This window comes from Perca flavescens, chromosome 23, assembly GCF_004354835.1.
Source record: "Perca flavescens isolate YP-PL-M2 chromosome 23, PFLA_1.0, whole genome shotgun sequence".
Lineage (NCBI taxonomy): Eukaryota > Metazoa > Chordata > Actinopteri > Perciformes > Percidae > Perca > Perca flavescens.
Window position 1 is genome coordinate 7,410,720 of NC_041353.1, and position 21,270 is coordinate 7,431,989.

Below are 21,270 nucleotides of genomic sequence, written 5' to 3' on the forward strand. Positions count from 1 at the left end.
CAGAGCCACGCTGCTGCTGCAAAATAGCCTCAGGAAGAAACTTGTTTTGGTGGAACATGTGTACGTTCAAAAGTTGTTTTAGTCGTGCAACAAAAAAAACTCAGATTGGACAGATATTCTAGCTAGCTGTCTGGATTTACCCTGCAGAGATCTGAGGAGCAGTTAACCATAGTCCTGATAAATTGAGTTTAAAATTCCAACAGAAAGAAAGCAGAAGTTAACAGACATCCGGCCGAAAAGAGTGTCATCCAGCGGAATTTCTGGCAGCAACGGAACAATCCCGGTCGTGGATATAGACTAAAGCAGGGGTCACCAACACAGTGCCCGCGAGCACCAGGTAGCCCCCAAGGACCACATGAGTAGCCCTCAGGCCTGTTGAAAATTGAATATTGATATTATCTTTTCCCACCTTATTAAGTCATTCTTGATAATTATTGTGAGAAATCATTAACATGATCAGTGTCTTCACATAGATGAGTATCATTAATCATTAATAACCATATATAAGGCAAACTGAGCACATTTGTTATTTCAGAAGAGCGTATCAAATTGGTAGCCCTTTGTATGACTCAATACCCATGAAGTAGCTCTCAGTTTCAAAAAGGTTGGTGACCCCTGGACTAAAGGGACAGTGATAGAGCAAGGGCGAAAACATGAGTCAACCTTGGTCGCTCATTCAACAGACGGAGGGTATTCAAAACCGATCCAGAATTGGCCGGCTTCCTCCTAGGCAGGTGTGTAATTTGTCTATTTTATCTATGAAATACATGGGGAGACATGGTTTTACATCAGTATATGGATTTACGTTGGTGGCTAAAACAAAGTTTATTTTGTTTCACCATCGTCATATTACAGTTTTTAATCTTACATAGCCACAAATAGATACAGTGCATTACCTCATTGCTGTGTCCTGCAAACGGCTGTGTTTAAAAAAAGAAATAGTATTAAAAACAAGTTAAGTCTTTCTTTCACTCGCTGCCAAAACAAATGCAAGCGCTAGCCAGATTGAGATTTTTACGAGACAAGGTGGTAAATTATAATCTACCCTAATTTTTTCATTGTATTAAACCCAATTTTTAGTCACGCCTCAATCCTCAGAATGCTCAGAAATCAGTGTAAAGCAAGGAAAATATACAAGGCATCCTACCTTTCTGATTTGTGTTTTCTGGTGACTTGCAGAAGAGTCTGTTTAAGAAGAAACCTATTTTATACTGTCAGAGCTAATATTAGCTCTTTATCCCCCACTAGAAATTATGTTATAACACAATGGAAGGCAGAGGTGCTGTTTACTGTACACATGGGTTTATCCCAAGAGCCTGCAGGAGATTTAGAACAGAATTGCCAAAGCAGGGACCCAGAGGAACGCCCACGCTTAAACCATAGTTTAAATCTGAACTAATGCTCCCAAAGCGGCCATTGAAGTGTACATCTGCATCTCATCTGGAAGATGTGTAATGGCAGAGAGAGATTTATAATAAAGCCTCTCTGGATTAATCACTCAGTTTAGGAATATAATTTGTTATTTATATTGTTTTATTTTTATAATATTTTTTATTTATTTATATAATATGCTATTATATATAAGTCATTTTCACTTCTGTACGTAACGACGTATGTCACGAAATTTGTCAAGGATGGAATTTAATACATTCAAGCTGCATAATTTATTTTTTGGTCATATATATATATATATATATATGACCAAAAAATAAATGTAAGCTTGTTATGCAGGATGAATGGATTGAATGGATATATTACTTTCTGCATTGCTCCAGTCAAACATACTATGGCCAGAGGGCGCCGCCATTATAAACATAAATATAAGTCTTGATTGCTGCTTGAACAAACAACTTATATGGGCGCTTTTGTGGGAGGATTGTCTCATTTGAGAGCATATTTTGCACGCCCTAAAACAAAACAAAAAATCCCTTAAAAGCTTCATAATAACATAAAGAGTAGAGCAGAAGACTCAAACCCAGCAGACAACAGGAACTTGAAGAAATAGCTCTTAAATCAAGATTTGTGCAGGAAAGGCAAAAATGAAAACAGGACTTCAGTACAAACTAATCTGATGAAGGGATGAAATGCAGGTGGAGAGATGGGCAGAGAAACTCAGGTGAGGGGAATGAGGTGATTATGCTGGAAAACAGGCAGGGAGATGGTTGTCAGGGGGGAAAACTCCTGGGAGCAGGGGAGGACTAATGAGGCTGATTCAGAGCAGGTGTGAACTCCTTCCAAGTCTTCACAAAAAGTCTGAGGATATCTGGACACAGAGCTACACGGTGACATATAAACCGGCGAAGTCTGGTTATAACCCTCTATGGCTTTGACACTATGGTGACTGGTTATTTGATTGTTACAGTCATAAAGAAACATTGATCAGTGGAGCTTTAAGCTTTCATATGTTTCTAAAGTGTTCAATAGCCATGGAGCTGCTTAAAGATGCATTTTGTTTGGCCACTTGGGGTCAGTGCGCCTGTAAACACAACTTTGACAATTTCAGCAAACAGTTGCCTATTTACACATCCAGATCCAGCACACACAGCAACACTAGCATTCACTTGAAGTTGTGTTTGTGTCCTATCCTAATGAATATAAGTCTCATACTTACTCTCTTTCTGGCTCTGTTTTGGTCTCTACCAACTCCTGAGAAAAATGCTTTAGCTCCACTATGTCCACAATCTAGTCACTAACTTTGTCTCTATGCCGTTTGATGCTGAGCAGAGGCCTGAGGCCTGTACTACGAAGCAAGATCAACATGGCCGTGGATTTATTTCAGTTAACCGGCTCCACCAAACCTAACAACTGTGGTCCAGCATAAGGTGTGACACGAAGCTGGTTATCAACTAGTTCAATCAACCCAGGGTTTCCCGTTCACACACAAGAGGCGGCGTTTGCACTGTATGACCAATCGCAAACATGGACAAGTCTACCAGAGCCGCATGTTTTACACAAGAAGAGCACGATAATAATCCTACAGAAATATGAAGAATACAGACATGTAATACAGGCAAAAAGCAATACAGTCGCTGCTGCTAAACCCAGGAAGGAAAATTGCCAACGCTGTAAATGCGTAAATTCCAAGCTTAACCATATCACTGCCCCATCAGTCAGGCACAAGATCTCATCATAATTACACTTGTGCATTCCATTAACTTTCGTTGCTGTAGCCTATTCTTTTAGTAAGCGATCGTGGGAGCAAATATAAAAATATAATTCAAACCAATGTGTCGCATTGGCAACATACGGCTCAAGAAGCTGACAAAGATACGTTATTCCCTCTGCTGAAAATCTATATTTTTCATAAAAATACCCATCAGGAAATGTCAACAGTTTTTTTGGTCTCTAAATGTTCTAACTTTTCTGAGCGCACCTCTCACTATCTGCGCACCAAGCTCCAGTATTGATTGGTCAGTAGGTGGTGCTTTTATACCGGTTGATCTCCAAACATAACCCCAAATCTTGCTTCATAGTATAGGCCTCTGTACAGTGGGTTTGAGCACTGAGACTGAGAGTTTTGGGCTGTAAAACCAAAACAATGAGCGCAAAGATGCTAAAACGCACTGGAGAGATGACGGAAACTGCAGAGTCTGGAGATTGTGTGGGTTTGTCACAATGAGAGACCATTTTCACATACACAAAGTCAGTTTGTTAATAAAAAATATATTGATTAGAGGAGCTTTAAGCTGTCACATAAATATATTACTCTTTGCGAGCGTCAGCCACGAAGGTGCAGTCACTTAAAGTAAATTTCTTTTGTGACCATTAAACTGTTATAAATATAATAGTTTGTGGCATACACCTTCAAGTACCTGTTCAAACTGTGTAACAATAACACACATACACGTGCACATGCACACACAATATGAAGTGTCTCTTGTTTGAAGAAGGACAAATCTTCCAGGACGAGGCTGTAATGTAATCTCCAATAGTCAGACCGACAGCACAGTGGAGGCTCAATATGAACATAATTACATTAATGACAGAAACTTTGCCACGTCTCATCAGTCAGCGGAGGAAAGAGAGAGCGCTGATCCGTTTTGTTGTGTGTCCAGAGAGTGGAGTGGGGATATTGCTTGATCCACTTCTAGCATATTAGGCTACAGCTAATTGAATGAATTGTATAAGGCTCAAACCACACCAAGAGTCTCCGCATCGCCCACTCACCGGCTCATCTGTAATCATCCTTCACAAGGTTTTCATATTAAACGCTTTGTCCTCTTTGGTCACATCTTCATGCTTGTAATATTTTGTATTTAACTTCAACAATCCTGGGTACTTAGTGGTGGAATGAAATACATTTACTAAATTCTAGGTACTTTATTTGGGCATGTCCATCTTATGCAACTTCATTGTCTGACAGCCTTTTTTTTAGTTAACCTTTATTTAACCAAGTAGGCCGTTGAGAACAGGTTCTCATTTACAACGGCGACCTGGCCAAGAAAAGCGTAAGCGTACAAGACAACATATAGTTTCACATTCAACATAGAACAAGAAAACAAAATACAATAGGCCACAAAGGTACAGATTAAATAGGCAGTTCATGCCGGCACAAAGTGAGGTGTAAGTAAGTCGATGGATATGCGAAAGTGGTGATAACATAATATACATGAAATCAATCTACAACATTGCTGAGATGTAGTAAAGAGTCAGAATACAGTTAGTGCAAAATTAAATTGTGGGCAAGATAGTGATGTGGATCAAGTGATCAGTTATAACGCTGCATATATAAATAGATAGTCTATATGAATGCTAAGAAGTAGTGAAGTCAATATACAGTTACACTCTTACTCTTACTTCTAACACTTTAAATACATTTTGCTGATACATACTTTTATTTAGGTTTTGAATGCAGGATTTTTACTTGTAGTGGAGTGTTTTCACTGTGGTATTAGTACATTTACTTAAATAAATCATGTGAATACTTCTTCCATCACTGGTATTTAGCTTTGACAGACTTGTTTAAGGAACCAAATTAACACAGATGCATAATATTTATCCTTCACAGTTACAGTATTGTATCTACATCTAGTTACTTCCTTCGCAAAAAAAGAAGTACACTGCAGAATTTAATCAACATTTGCTTCGTGATCAGAATGACTAGATTGTTGCCCTGTATGTGGTTACTGTAATGTCCATACTAAATATCCCTCCCTTCTGGCACAGTCACTGACAACATCCGGCGTCTTCATTCCGGATTCTTGTCCAAATCCATTATTCACACAGTATGATGTGGGTGTCAGTTTACTGATACCAGTACTGTACATACTGAATGTAACCAAATATAAATAGAACAGCATGTGGGAAATAGCACTGAGCATATGTGCCTCCGCATTTATTACTCAGAGAGACTGGAGGTTTTGCTTACCAAACTGTGCTCACCCTTAAGGTGAGTTTAAACTTAGAAACATCAAACTTGTTCACCGAGACAGTTTTATTAGATGCCAAATCATGAAGAAGGTTTGGTAAGAGCGAGTTTCAGTGAACTCCCAGAGTGAAAGTCAATACACTGCCACAAGACAAGACCAAACTTTAAGGTAACTGTAATTGTAAACACACATCAGACATGCGGCAGACTAGACATGTGTGAATCTGTGAGGATTACAAAATCTCCACTATAGGGCTCAGGGCTTTACGCGCTGTTAAATCTCTTAAGCATATTTTAACTAAACAGTTTAATCAACATGAGAAGTGCTATACAGCGAACTGTGAAAACATAATCACAAAATCAGAAATTATCCTGCAATTTGTAATTTTCTTTAATCAAAAAAAGGCTGTTAAAACATTTCCCATGACCCGTCAAAATCTTGCTGTGCTTGCCAAGAAGCAACGACCAAACAACATCTTTTATCTCTCTCCGTCCAGGTTTTTTTTTCTCTAACAAGGAATGAAGCGATAAAAGCCTCAGACTGTAAAACAAAATGGCTTTGAAAGGTGCGTCTTTACTTCAAGCACAAAAGGACACAGTTTAACGGATGAATCATTTGCTTGTGTGCTTTTGGATTAAATACAGTTGGCTTTGCCAGGCTCATCGAAAATTGGATCAATTTAGAAACATTAACATCGCCAAAATATGCCCATCTGGGGTTTTTGTATTGGAATGATCAACAGGGTGGAATGTGCTCAGGTCAATGTGGTGTGTAATCTGCTTCCGATGGCACACTGTGTCCTGTCTACCCAACCGAGAGTTACAAGTGATGCTCATTTGGGTGTTCACATGTATGTGAGTGTGTTGTTGATAATGTGAAAGCAGCAGAGACGAGCTCGGTCTGCTGCTGCTTGTTGCTAGGTTTCCCTGCGCTCCACCTGGCTGGAGCTAAACCAAGCAGCGGATGCTTTTGTCTCAGGAAAATATCCAATTAGTAAGTAGCTGTACCAGGTCCACACATAAACATGGTCGAATAATGATTATAGAAAAACAGAAACCACAAACTTCTTCCAAAGAAAATCTTTATTTGGTAACACTTTACTTGAAGGTATCTACATAAGAGTGACATGACACGTTCATGACAGTGTCATGTCACTCTTATGTAGATACCTTAAAGTGTAACCCTTTATTTTTTTTACATTCTGTCAATTTTTACTACCTAAGTATCATCAGTTATGAGGGTCCATTGTCATTAGATAACTAGTTCATATGAAGTTCGGTTCATGGTAAGGTTTTCAGATTTCATAGTGCATATTAGTATCTGTGTTTGAATCTGTCTAGTGCGCTTACCTGCTCTTTAATGGGGACTGATGTCTGTTGTTTCTGTTATATGTGGGCAAACACAAATAACAGAGGTGATGTAGAGAATGAGATCTGCAACAGATCTACAACAGTGACACATCATTATAACACCATCAGAGCTGGTATGTCTACATATTTATCTACATAACATGCTTAAGAAAAAGCTAGTAAGTGGCTCTTGAGTTGGAACTGTTTTGTCAACCTTTTATTATGAAGGTCAAAAATAAATGAAGGAAGTAAAGTTTTGAAGCAGAAGTGATGTACAAAATCAAACAGTCCAGTGCATCGGCAAAGAAAGGTGTAAAAGATATGAAGCAACAGTAACGTGTGCTAATACAAAAACAAACAGAACCTCATACAGATTTTCAACCAAATTACAAATATTTCTTGGGCCTCACACAATGTGTTTTAGTGAGTATCACTGAATGTAAACAGAATAACTCCACAGGGCATATTTAATGCTAATAACACAAGTCTCTTATTTGCACCTGAGCCAGCCTTTCCCCTAACGTGATGGAAAGCTTTGCCTTAATATTTATGAGGCACAGATTCTTTGTCATGAATTCTTCATGATTCCCCATACAGAATTCAATTAAATATTTTTGTCATCACCTTAGAGCTTTGCGTGATCTGGCATCAGGGAGCTTCTACACATCGATCACAGACAGGTCTCTGAGGTCTTCCCATCATGTCTTGCTTGTTGTTTTGCAGACAATGTAGACATCTCAAAACCAAGCTGTTTAGACCAGCCTTTTTTTTTTTTTTTTTTTTTTTTTTTTTTTTTTTACTCGTGTCTATACTTTTAATGCCTCTTACTTGTTATTTCGTGAGTTATGACATTTTCTCTGGAAATGGTCTATAATTTTGGTTGGTTGTTTACAAAAGGATAATGCAAAAAGGTGAATCATGGCTTTGTGACTGACAAACTTTTTCCGCTGTGGAAGGATATGGAGTCAAATTCAAATAAGTTGTATTGTCATGACATATCAGAAACCTATATTGCCAAAGCAGTACAGGAAATGGTTAATAAGTCTTCATTGAGCTTTGCCGACATTAAGGCGGATGGTAAATGTCATCTGCAGACAAACAAGTCCCGGCGATCTAGATATGACGACTAAGTGAACTGCAATCATAGTCAGACGTGGATAGTTAAATGAGAAAATCTTTTCTTCTAGCTTCAGTCAGGCTTCATTTCTCATGCAATCCTGACCACTATGACTCTCACATAATCATGTCTAATCATATAATGGAGAATGACCATATGCATCCTCCCACATACATCTGTTGTCATTTGCATTACACAATTTTATGGAATCTTTCTCACATGTGTGTTTTACGTTTTGCATCCATGCACTTTTTATCAAGTATTTTTTTTTTTTCAATAGTCGGAAGCTGGTTAAATTCTGTATTAAAGTTTATGTATTTATTTGCATCTCCACAACACAGATACTTTCAGAGGCTTAAAAACGACAGGACATTCATTAAAGATAATGTCTTAAAAGGGGTATTCTGCCCAGTTCATCAAGTGGTTTGAGTTGATACAACATGCTTTAGTTGCCATGTGCAGATATTGTAGTCAAACCAATGTAATATGTTGACAATTAAGATTTTGCAGATCCATTCAGAAAGAACAATTCATGGCTTTGCAGATCCATTAGTTTAAAAAACATGTTCTAATTATATGTATGATGTGTTTAATCCAGACGTATTTGCAGTTGCAAACTAGAAAAACATAACTTTGAGGAGGTGGCTCCAGAAGTAGAAAAAAACAAGAAAATGTTTTTTTTAATATCAAGTATAAAATGACAAGGGATATGGCAGAGAGAGAGAGTCCTGTGGTGGCTAATTGCTGTATGAGTATAATGTAGATCAGGGATTTCCTTGGGACCTTACCTGTGGTGGGACTCAAATACAAAGGTTTGAGATCATTTCTGTTTAGTTGCGGTTTTCTGTAGGCTGAGGCTACTGTAAATCTCCCATTTCATGGGGTTGTTGATTAAAATGTCATGACCAAAAGTAATAATGGACAAAACTATTTCCCTTATAGAGGAAACATGTCAATGACACTGTTGGCATTTGCTTATTGAGTTCTGGTGACACTGTTCAAACCATTTTAAGTCAATTGGCTTTTTTCTGTCTGCCTTCCAACATGGCTACCAGTGCATCACACCATGCCAAAGTGCTCTGTACTCTTCCACAAGTTGTTGTTATTTCCTCTTCTTTGTTCTCTTCTTCATCTTAAATGCTGTTGAGCCAAAGTCATTGGCACTGTGCAGCTCATTTGCTGTCCATCTTTCTCGGCCTCTTCATGTTGCCGTGGCTTCTCTCCACATCTTGAGTGCAACATTTCAGTTGGCTCTCCGCAGGGCATTCTAACTTTATTATTAGAATCCTGACAATCACGATAATAATTATGGGATGTCAGGAGGTGGCTGTCCCTGGCTGATGGACAAAGCTATTAGCGGTGTGTTTCTTTCTTTGTTAGTACAACTTGAACTTAAAGAGGCAGAAGGGATGGCATCTGTGTGACGGCGGAGGGCTGAATGAGTCTCATGAGCAGCCTAGGAATAGAAATGCAGAGCTCAGTGCCTGCAGTCAGTGGTGACGGTTGCTAGTGTCTTGTCACAGGATGTGAATCAGTTGTCACAGAAGATTAGCAATGTACGTAAATCCCACTTGCTCTTTGTGTAACTCAGACAACAGGAAATGAAACGCTGGATAAATGCTCGGTGTGCAAAGAGAGAAATATTCATCAAAACAAAATCACTCGGTTGTTAAATTTAGTGAGTTTGAAGAATGATAATGATCCCTGCGGGATAGGTTTCCTTCCAGATGTGGGTGAGAAAGTGAGCATGATGATTTGAAGTGCCGTACATTAGGCCATGGATTTGAGCCTGTCACTGAAGGGGGACTCAGGCTTGGGGACCCTGCCTCCTGAACCCCCATCTCATTAATTATCACCCTGTCAGGTGTGTTATATAAGAAATAAAAGCATGAGAAAGGAATGTGATCTCCAGGCCCTCATCAGCAGGGAGCAGAACGATGAAATAAAACCGTCTCAGCGTCTCTTCCCTCAACTCTCGGCTAATGAAGGGGATCACTCATCCTTTTAAAATTGATCTCGGCAAATCCTGCAGGCTCGACAACGGGTTGAGTTTGAATCTTGTCACCTCGGCTGCTCTTTACTTTCTGCATGATCACTTCAGACTGAAATAGGCTCTTTTAGCTGGAGAATCTGAGCAGAGAGTCAGCATGTGTTGGTTAGTCAGCATGAATACACTCCGCTACATGGATTACATAAAGAATTGAAATAGCTGATTGGGAGTCTAAACTGATTTGTGTAAATTATCTGCTCAAAATGAATCGTTGGCATCAAATAGGACCGGTACCTGACCTACCTGACCCATTGCCTATTATGGTCTCATGGAACCGTTGGCTCTTTTATACTTGTTGTATGGGAATGTCCAGTGGTTTTTGGTTTTAAAGGAGAAGATTATTAGTACCCTTGCAGAACTATAAGTGGTACGGTTACCAATAGACCCTGCTGTACATCTTCTATCTAAATTATTTCTAACTTTCCCTTACGGACAAAACATGCAACGTCTGGCTGGAAGGCCTGACTGCAGTGAAGGAGGTTGTAGTCCAGCGTTGGAAACCTCTTCACAATAGTTCAAGTAACTTTTTGGACATTTCTTTCCTGGAACTATCATCAGCAAGAGTCAATGATGCACGACCAAACACAAATTTAATGTGTACAAATTTGATACCTAAGTTAAGAGATCTTCTATCTACAGTAAATACGGATGCTCTGTCTGTGAAGGCATTGCTGTGTGTTGGTTGGTGGACGAGAGAGGGATTCGATATTCCAAAACTGTATTGTCTCTGAGGGGCAATTTGCTTTACAGACAGTAGTCCAACACAAATACATACACAATATGTCATACACAGCACAAAGATCTATATGTCCTGCCCTGTCACTGTGAGTCATAGAAAGAGTACACCCAATGGCATGATGGTTATAGTTTGTTTAAAACACTGTTGTTAAAAAAACAATAGCAGATGGAACAAAGGACACACAGGGGCACTTGACGTCACCCTGGAGCCTCACGCTACAGCTTCAACTAGAACAACTTGACATCAATTCAGCCATGTTGTTTTTTAGAGTCGCTTCTTGCTCCTTCACCATGCAAAGAAATAAAAAATTGTTACAGGTACTATGTATGGGTACTTCCAAGCAACAAGGTTGCCATAGCCACTAAAACTGGGATGTTGTTTCCAGCGATAGGCAAAAGACCTCACAAAGCCAGAATGACTTAAAGCTTTCAGCAGTATAATTTCCCTTTAAATGATTAGAGTAATGTGTCACAATCCCAATCAACAGCAGCAGTTCTTCAGGATTTCATGAGCAGCAAGGAAGTTGTAAAAAATTACTAATTGCTTTTACTGCTGTGATTGCTATATGATGAGCTGCTCGGGGACGCTTGCTCACTGAGGCTCAGAGGAATGTGTCATGAGAGTCATTTGTGAGATCAATTCACATATATGGCACCAGGCAGACTGCCACAGATGTATCCACAGAAAGGCTATGAGGCTGCTATTAGATCAAATTAAAAAAAAATGGTATTTCCAAATTAGTTTTTTTTTTTAATCTTAATGAAAACTGAAGGAATAAATATTCCTTTATGTGTTGAGGAATTTCATGGCATTCATCAGCATGTAGCACGTTTGTTTAGCTTGATATATTTGTGTAGTTGTATGTTTGTATCTGTATTATCCTGTAAATGTGTCTTATGTAACTGTGTTATTGAAGTAGCCAATAAAGTTGATACTGATTCGAGTGACTTATCCCTCCAGCTAAAGTCATTTTCGGTTCAACACAGGAAAGTTTTTCCATGTTGATTTAGGAGTTATTCTTTCTATCAATTGATGTACAACAACCTGCTCAACAAGCTCATTGTTTTTGTGGAGCTTTTTCTGTTGCCATTTTTATTGCTTTTGCTCAATCAGTCAAAAGTTTTATTGTCTGTGCTAGTGGCCGGTGGAACTTGAGGGAATGAAGTAGTGTGGGTTTTGGAAAGTCCTCTAAGCTGGAAGCATCTGAAGAAGTCTGAGTTGTTTAAGTGGAACAATGTACTTGCAAATTTCCTGTCTAGGTATAGGCTCTTCATTTATTTATTTTTTTTAAGATAATTTTTTGGGCATTTTTGGCCTTTATTTTTGACAGGACAGCTGAAGACATGAAAGGTGTAGAGAGAGGGGGAATGACACTTTTCTAGTGTGATACGGGTAAAAACCGACCTTATGAAGTGGATTTGGTGTCAGATGGCTGCAAACAATCCACAAACAATACAGATTATTTGTCAGTATCACTACAAAATTCCACTCTCTTTACATTTGTTAAAGTTACAGCAGACGTCTACTCTATTTTTAGTGCCACAGCAATCCCTAGTGTCATGTTAATTTCATAAAACTAGTTTGGTTAAATAAATCCATCCATCCATCCATCCATCTTTGTCCGCTTATCCGGTGTCGGGTCGCGGGGGGAGCAGCTCCAGCAGGGGACCCCAAACTTCCCTTTCCCGAGCAACCTTAACCAGCTCCGACTGGGGGATCCCGAGGCGTTCCCAGGCCAGGTTGGAGATATAATCCCTCCACCTAGTCCTGGGTCTTCCCCGAGGCCTCCTCCCAGCTGGACGTGCCTGGAACACCTCCCTAGGGAGGCGCCCAGGGGGCATCCTTACCAGATGCCCGAACCACCTCAACTGGCTCCTTTCGACGCAAAGGAGCAGCGGCTCTCTCAAGCTCCTCACGGATGACTGAGCTTCTCACCCTATCTCTAAGGGAGACGCCAGCCACCCTCCTGAGGAAACCCATTTCGCCGCTTGTACCCTGGATCTCGTTCTTTCGGTCATGACCCAGCCTTCATGACCATAGGTGAGGGTAGGAACGAAAACTGACCGGTAGATCGAGAGCTTTGCCTTCTGGCTCAGCTCTCTTTTCGTCACAACGGTGCGATAGATTGAATGTAATACCGCACCCGCTGCGCCGATTCACCGACCAATCTCCCGCTCCATTGTCCCCTCACTCGCGAACAAAACCCCAAGGTACTTGAACTCCTTCACTTGGGGTAAGGACTCATTCCCTACCTGGAGAAGGCATTCCATCGGTTTCCTGCTGAGAACCATGGCCTCAGATTTAGAGGTGCTGATCCTCATCCCAACCGCTTCACACTCGGTTGCGAACCGATCCAGTGAGTTAAATAAATCACATTTTGAAAAAAAAAGAGCACTATTGGTATTGGTGGATAATCTGAATAAAGATATTGGTATCAGGAGAGAAAAGTCAGATCGCTGCAATCCTAATTTTATATTTTTCAAGTCTCAAGATAGCCTGACAATTGGCAGGGCTCAATACGAGGGGCGGGATAAATGGTTGTCTTTCAAATTCCCTCTGCACGCAATAGGATAGCGCTACAACCAACCAGAACAACGCTAGTTGATAGATTCAACTTTGCCGTATCCGGTTGGCAAAACTCCGAACACATCTTCCTTTTTTAATAGTGACTTCAGTGCCGTTCTTTGTTCTTTTCTCAAAGAAAAGCTTAACTCCAAATCTTCCAGAGTCGCGGCCAAAGGTGAATCGAAAGACCGCTCTTCGCCAGCAGCAGCAGCCATCTTCTTTGTTTTCAAGTAGCAGAGAATTCCAAGGGAGTAAGCTTCGCTTCAGAACTCGAACCTCCTATGGCGCCATTTTGATGCTACAAAACGGTCATCTCCCGTTAGCATTCCATTGACTGCCATTCATTTTGACGTCACTTTGACAGCGAATAACTTTACATCTGAAGCGTTTAAAGACTCTATTTGTCCGTTGTTTATTTCTAAAGAAACACGACAATGTATAAAAGGCTCCATTACCTTGTACCTCATGTTAGGGCTCCGTAGCAGTTTTTGTAAAAATAGGCTAACGATTGTGTCATAACCACGCAACTTACTGTCGCATAGTAGAGGAATTACCGTATAGTACAGGAGAAGCTCGCAAGCAGTTTTGACTTACATGAGCTGTTTAGGTTTAATTACTAATGTTAACTAGCATTTTAGTTAGCAGTAATTAGCCTGTGCCCATGTTATCTCCTTACATATACCTACGCTCTCCGTCTCTGTAAGATTCAGAATGATTGAGATTTCTCTTGGCACAGCTACCAGAAGACTTACAATTTTCAGACACGTTGCTCACGTCACATTTACGTCATCTCTGTCAGTTGGAGGCTGCGCAGTAAAGCTCAGCGCTCACCGGAAAAGTGCTTCTAATATCCTTCACTGGTCTCCGTCCAGAGCAACGGGATCTGTTGGTCCAGTTGTATACTGTCTATGGATAATTCATGTGGAACCATCGCAACTCTGCCGTCATTATGTTTCATGTCAGACGTCATATAGAAAAAAAAACTGAGAGGAAACAGAAGTCTGTAAAACTACTGTTTAGTCAACATCATGCTGTGATACCATTATCACTTTGTTTCTCAGTAAGTCAGTGCCGTTTAAGCGTATACTGTCATTGAACACCATCATGCAGTGTTTTCTCCAGACTGCAGTCAGGAAGACAAAACTTCCGTTGTTCTGTTTTAGGGACAGCCTGTTACATCATGTCCATAGTACATGCACACAAAGTCAAGGCTCCCTGACAAAGGCAGCATCCTCTGTATGCACTCCAGAGATCATGAGAACACCTCTAACTCCACCTGCTGGTCTGTGTTTTTGCCACATCCACCCACATCAACCTCTAATAGTTGGAAAGCAGAGACTGTGTGAGAAAATATATATCAGGAGACTTACAGCGATATATTTTGACAAACAGGTGATTATTCTAAAATGGACTGAAAATTACTATGACCTTTCTCGCTGAGAATCTGGCTTTTCATTTGCACCCTGTGTAGTGTGATTTGCTGTCAGTTCACTCCCACCCACGCACTGGGACATTTTCTTAAAGCTCTTCTAACTCTTTTGTGAACTGCGCTCACTGTCCTTCACTTATCTCACCACTTCTTTCCGCATTTCCTTGTTGTTGCTGAAGCTATGAATACTGTAACAGCCGTTAATCCCTGATACTATAATAAATTGTCAATCTGTTTATTTTTCCACAGTTTTAGGATGAATGTAATGTATGTTTATATTCTGTACTTTATTTAGTGTATTTACTGTATACTGTCTTGGTTGTCTATGTTGCATTGAAGACATGATGACAACATTGTAATTTCCCCTTGCAGGATTAATAAAGTATAAATTATTATTATTATTATTATTATTATTATTATTATTATTATGATAAGATAAGACTTTATTGAGCCCCAAAAGAGAAATCTAAGAAAATCTAAAATCAGGAGATGTCACCCTTTTTATATGTAAGTGATGACAAGTGATCTCAATGTAAACTTGATCTTTTTGTTGTTTGATGTCTAATTGTCTTATTTTTCAAATAATTATTTTAATGGTGGAACAAACACTGGAAAGCCTGTCACTGTGGAGGGCTTATTGCAGACATGCAGCTGCTACCACTCTCAAATCCCTGGACTCAGTTTATCACTCTGCCCTCACATTCATCACCAGAGATCCCTATGACACTCACCCCTGTATTCTGTTTAGCAAAGTAGGTTGGACCTCTCTGGCACATAGGCGCGAAAAACATTTGTATCTTTTTATCTATAAAACTCTTGTTGGACTGTCACCACCATATATAGCATCTATGTTGAACTGGACAACAGGACCTTACCAAACTTGCTCAACACATTGCCTTATGCTTCATGTCCCACAGCTTAACTCGAGTTTGGTAAATCTGCTTTTAGTTGCTAAGCACCAAAAGCATGGAACCACCTTCAATGTTCACTTAAAGCGTAACTCTCGCCAAAATGCAACTTAGGGTCTTTTTGTGAATGTACCCGAGTCAAACTTTCACTTAAAAGCATAATTAGGACGGAAACGCCACTTTAAAGATTTACCGTATTCTCGTTTTTCAGTCAAATGGCCTTTTGAATGGAAGTGCCAGGGGCACTACTATGATAGCATCAAAATCACTATTTTTAAAACACTAACAAGGCTCGACATAACATGAAACTTTGCTCAAAGTATCACCAGGGGCTCTACACATGAACTCCATTATTGAGAACATTGGTTGTGTACACAGAGTTTACTAAAAAGAAAGGTTTTCAACAACTCACTGTAGTTGTTGGTTTTCTGTTCGCCGTCCAGCTAGCCTCGTATAAGAATGACATTTCCTCCTATGGAGTCCGTTCTTTCGCATTCAGATTTGACACTTTTTGACTGACAAGATGACTGATAGCGTAAACAGCAACTGCTATATACTGCTATATATACCTCATATTAATGTTAAAAAACCTCACAAAGTGAAATTTTCATGCCATGGGACCTTTTAAGATTGTAATTTCAGATCACTTCACTTCTGTGTGTGACTGTTTTCATTGATTATTATTTACTTGTTTTGTGTATCATGTTTTATGTGTTTTGGCATCATTGAAAATGAAGGATACCTCAATGATTTCCGAGATTCTTAAATAAAGGTTATGAATGAATGAATAGCAAATTCTTTTTTTTACCAATTTTTACCAATGGTGGAAGAAATGTCCAGATCCTTTACTAAGTAAAAGTCACAATACAACAATGTAAAAATCATGTTTTTATATAATGGCGTCTATTTTATATACTGCTAAATAATTTACCTGTAATCTACAACAATGCATTATATTAGATAAAGTGATATGTTGTGGATAAAAATCTGAATCCGCAAAGGAACTAGTAACTAAAGTAATATTTCCTTTTTGAAAAGAAGTGGATTGAAAGTATAAAACAGCATAAAATAGACAGTGCAGGTACCTTACAGTTATACTTAAAACAGTACTTGAATTCAACCTAACTACCATTCTTCATCTACCATTACCACCACTAGTGGTGGAAGGTGTACTGAGATCTTTTACTTGAGTAAAAGTAGGAATACCACACTGTAGAAATACTCTCCAAGTAAATGTCCTGCATTCAAAATCTTTCTTAAGTAAAAGTACAACAGTATTAGCATCATAAAGTGGGTTTCTTAACCCATAATGAATACCACAACGAATATGTTTATTTTTTATTTTGTATTGATAATCTAAATCTTCAAATTAACTCAAGTGATCCAATAAATGCATTGAAGTAAAAATTACAATGTTGGCTTTCAAAATGTCGAAAGGAGTATAAAATGGAAATACTCAAGTACAGTAGCCTACTTGATTAAATGTACTTAGTTACTTTCCACTACTGTCCACCACTGATTTGAGCTCATGTTCTATGAGGTAAGACAGCTCATAAAAGGTCTTTATATAAAGTGTTTACACTTACTATTAGAGACGATTAGCCACGTTTTATTTAGTGCACTGATGAAGTGAATCCAGGTAAAAGCCATTACCGCTTCTTCAACAATAGACATTAAACCAAACATCAATATGCAAATATAGATGTTGAGAAAAGACGCTCCTTAATTAAAAATGAAAAGCATTGAGACAAGTGAGATATGGCTGCAGCTCACTTGAGGTGTTCCACATGTCCTTTGTTTTGGTAATCATTCATAACTGTCAGACACAACACTTGCGCTCTGAAGCCTTTTTACTACTGCCGTCAGATATTTAGAACACAGCGTCAGATAGACGATAAACCGCAACAAATAGGCTGTTTATTGCTCTAAAATTGATTTCAGGTTTTACTGGTAAGATTGACGAACATACAGGTGTTGCTTGTCCTCGTAATTTTAATCGGAAAAAAAAAATCTTGTTGTAATGTTTTTTTTCTTAAATACTTTACCACTTTTCCAGTTTTGCTAAACAGTGCTAAAGAAGTACAAGTGTATTTTTTACTATTTACAGACGTATAGCCTACATTAGATGTTTTTTTGTTTCCGGTACGGACTTTCAAAATAATGCGCATTTTAATCCCAAACTCTGAAACCATGTTTCATTCAATGAACATGGTAAAAAAGTGAAGAAGAAAAAAATTCCCACGTAAAGGAAAAATGCCCACATTTCGCTAGCCTGTCTCTTTCATTTCAATCCCTTAAAAAACGAACACATAAGAATAAAAATGACAGCATGTACACTGCAAATGGAATACCTTCATGCTTTTGAACCGCACTGATTGTCTGGATAAACAATTACAACTATTACATGTCATTTTTTTGAAGGTGTCAGAAACACTGTTACTGAACAACAAGATTAAAACTGAGGTTCAATCCACATAAACATGAGAGTAAAGAGATAACAGAGAGTCCACCAGGTCCATGCCATGGACACAATGAGGCTGCAGACAATATTGCCAATGACAAATAAATAACAGAGAAAAGAGTTTGAGAGTTAGGCAGCTTTTAAAAACTAAATATTCAATATCAATTTACAGAGAGTGGGTTTTACAGCATCACATACTGAGACAAACTTTTTATTTCAGACTGTATAAATAATACAGTTGACTTGACTTGGTATAGGTCAGTGGTTCCCAACTTTTTTTGGGATTGTGACCCCCTAAAATACATCAACATATTGTGACCCTTATCACAGGCTAGGGCATTGGTGAAGAAATGTGCTGTGAAAATGAACATGATTTTGTTCCTTCTGTTTGATTTGATTTGAGTGTGTATTTTTTTAAAGGCCAGAAACAACATAATCAGTATCAGGACCGTGCCCCCCCTCTCGAATTAATTTGAGACCCTTATGGGAACCAATATCAACAATTGACGGATGTTACGCTTTTGCTTTGAAGGCCTTCTTTCCGGAAGTGTCCTTGCTGTCTGTTTAACTTGACATCGCTCTTTTAGTTTGGATGAAAACTTCAGTTCACTGAGAAATTCAATGAGAAGGTGGACGCTAACCATGACGCTCCTTTGAAAAGTCTCCAAAGTGTTTGGAATAAAGCCGCCGGAGACTGCAGGGTCCCTTATTTTACATTTCCTGGTCGAAAACTGTAAGTTAAACCAAAGTTTAAATGACCTTTCGAAATAAAGTTAGTTTAAACAGTGTGTTGTCCAATATTTCGCTAGGCTGCTAGCTAACGTTAATTGTGTTCAAACCAGGACCCAACGCGTTTTTTTCTGTTATACTCAATTTAATTGGATGTAACGTAGCTAACGTTAGATGTGTTTGCGTTGGCTAACGTAACGTAACTTTAACTAACAGAGTTTAGCTTAGCTCATTTTCACTTGTTAGTAATGTTTTGGGTTCCTAATATTTTGGTAACGTTAACTTACTATAATTATTTAAGTTTCAGTATTGTGGTGACTTGAAAGAGGGTTATTATTGTCATTGTCTAATTTTGTGAATGTAACTAATTATTTAATTGTTTTGCTTTGATATTAGAAGCAAATCCCATAATGTTAACGTTACCTAATATCTTCGGGACTTTTATCATTATTTTGTTTTGTTAATTGCAGAATAACTATACTAATGTACTCAACAAAGGTACCTCATTAGCTTTTATATTAACAAAGAATACACATATAAAACCTACTAATTCATATTATATAAGTTGCCATCCAGAGAGAAGAACAAAGACTTTTTTTTAATGAGAGAAAGTAATATTTTCTTCTGATTCTTGACTTTTAAGGGCATTGTAGTTAAAGCAAGTTAAATTATGCTAGCTTTGTATGTAAAAACGTTTACCACAGCTAATTTATTCATCACCATTAATGTACAAGCCAAGTCATGAATCACTGTGGTGAACCTCCAGTTTGGCTCCCACCCACATTTGCTGCATAGAAGGCAGTCACAGCCGACACAAAGCCAGTTTAAAGCTACTTCTGGTCCAGTGTTAACTTTAATTATCAATCTCAGACTTCTGCAGTCTTTGTTTGGGTATACCTCTGTAGTATAAAGATGCTCAGGAAGACTCTCCCTCCTGAGGCGCTGCATGACCTGCTGGCAGCCCTCTCTGCTTGAGCCCTCTCTGCACTTCTGATGATGTCTTCCGGGCAGAGAACTGAGTAGCATAACAAAAGATTTTATTTCCTTTTGTGACAATAACCACATTTGTATCCTAAAAAAAAAACAAATCCTTGCAAAACACTTGCTTGCACAGCCCATATCTGATGTTACAGTGGGAGAGTTAGCATAATAAAGCACATTTCCACATTGCTCAGTGATTTTTGAAGACACAAATTTAATCTCCTGGCACCAATCATCTTGTTTCCTCAGGCAACAGGCATTTATTTGTTGCTCAGCCAGGTAAAGAGGAGGGAAAGTCCACTATCGACCCTAGTTTGTATTATTAGCAAACCTGGCCTGCAGTAACCTCAACATGGCACAGATCCCAAAGTTTTCTAGTGTTTATGATTTTTATTTTTCTCGATTCAACGTGTCAAGAAAATAGACATGGGCCTTTCTATCTTAGGCACCTTTTTTTCCTGACATTTGCATTCTTGGTACAGTACTCTTGTGGTGTAGTATTTTAATAGAAAGGATGTGTCATTTTAAAGTCACATGATATATTCGGATGTTACATGCTTCTGAACTTAAGTTAAAATGTTTGACTTAATCTGAAAAAGGAATCTCGCAGGAATATAATTAAAGGGCCCAGTTATATATGAGAGCTGTACAAATGGCTTTTGGAATTTCAGCTTTTAGTTTTTATTTGTGCAGTCAGTGCTGGCATTGTTGGGGAATTGTCATTTCTGACAAAGAGGAAGACATTTCTCCAGAGTGTGCCAGGAAACGCTTCCTGACAGGACTGCGTGACGGTCTTCCTGAGTGTATGTCTGCGTCTGTGTTTATGGTTTCATTCATCGTAGTCCCTATTGCAGACCTTATTTGACTTTGCTACTTATCTTCTGAGTCTCACTTTATTGCAATTATGCCCTAAATAAGCAGCCCTTTCTGAGTATGAAGTCCCCTTTCTGGGTATGAAGTCTTAAGACTTCATACCCAGAAAGGCTGCTTCTGTGCTAAGACCTTGATAACAAAAGTAAGTTTTTCTTGGCTCACTGTGATAGCTTACTCAGTTCCTCCTGCCCCTTTCCACAATCCTCTTTATCCAATGTGATTTCTGACTATGATGTAGTTGAGGGCCACGTGGAAAAAAACTCCCAGAACTTGGGATCAGTGTCGCGGTGCTATCATGTGAGTCTCTGAAAGACAAAGACTCGTTTGTGCAGGGTCTTAATGTGGCCGCTGCTGCACTAGTTTAAAGTCTGGGCTGTCATTTCTGTCAAACAGTCTGACCTCACAGCAGCCCAAACTAAAAGTCCATTGAACCATCCCTCAGGGGCAAGTGTAAACAAAGGCAGGGTGTTTGACTGGTGGTTGGATTACACAGGGAAGTCACCCTTTATGTCCATGTTACCTCTTTAAGTAGGCTACTACTGTAACTATTACTGCTGTACTGCAACTGTTAGAGCTGAAACTATTGATTGATGACTATTTTGGTAACTGATTAATAGTTTGAGTAATTTTTCAAGGAAAAAAACATTCAAACTTTTTCTGGTTCTAGCTTCTCTAATATGAAACTTTGCTTTAAAGGCAC

At 38.9% G+C, this 21,270-nt stretch overlaps 1 protein-coding gene across 3 annotated transcripts in view; it reads left to right on the plus strand.

The window, feature by feature from the left end:
- Positions 1-18,556: 18,556 nt before the first annotated feature.
- The window catches only part of ppfibp1a (PPFIA binding protein 1a), a 34,356-nt gene continuing 31,642 nt past the window's right edge, over positions 18,557-21,270 (plus strand). For all 3 annotated transcript variants that reach the window (XM_028570443.1, XM_028570444.1, XM_028570445.1), the window contains exon 1: positions 18,557-18,720. The gene's annotated coding sequence lies outside the window, so the exon portion shown is untranslated. The remainder of the gene's footprint in view (positions 18,721-21,270) is intronic.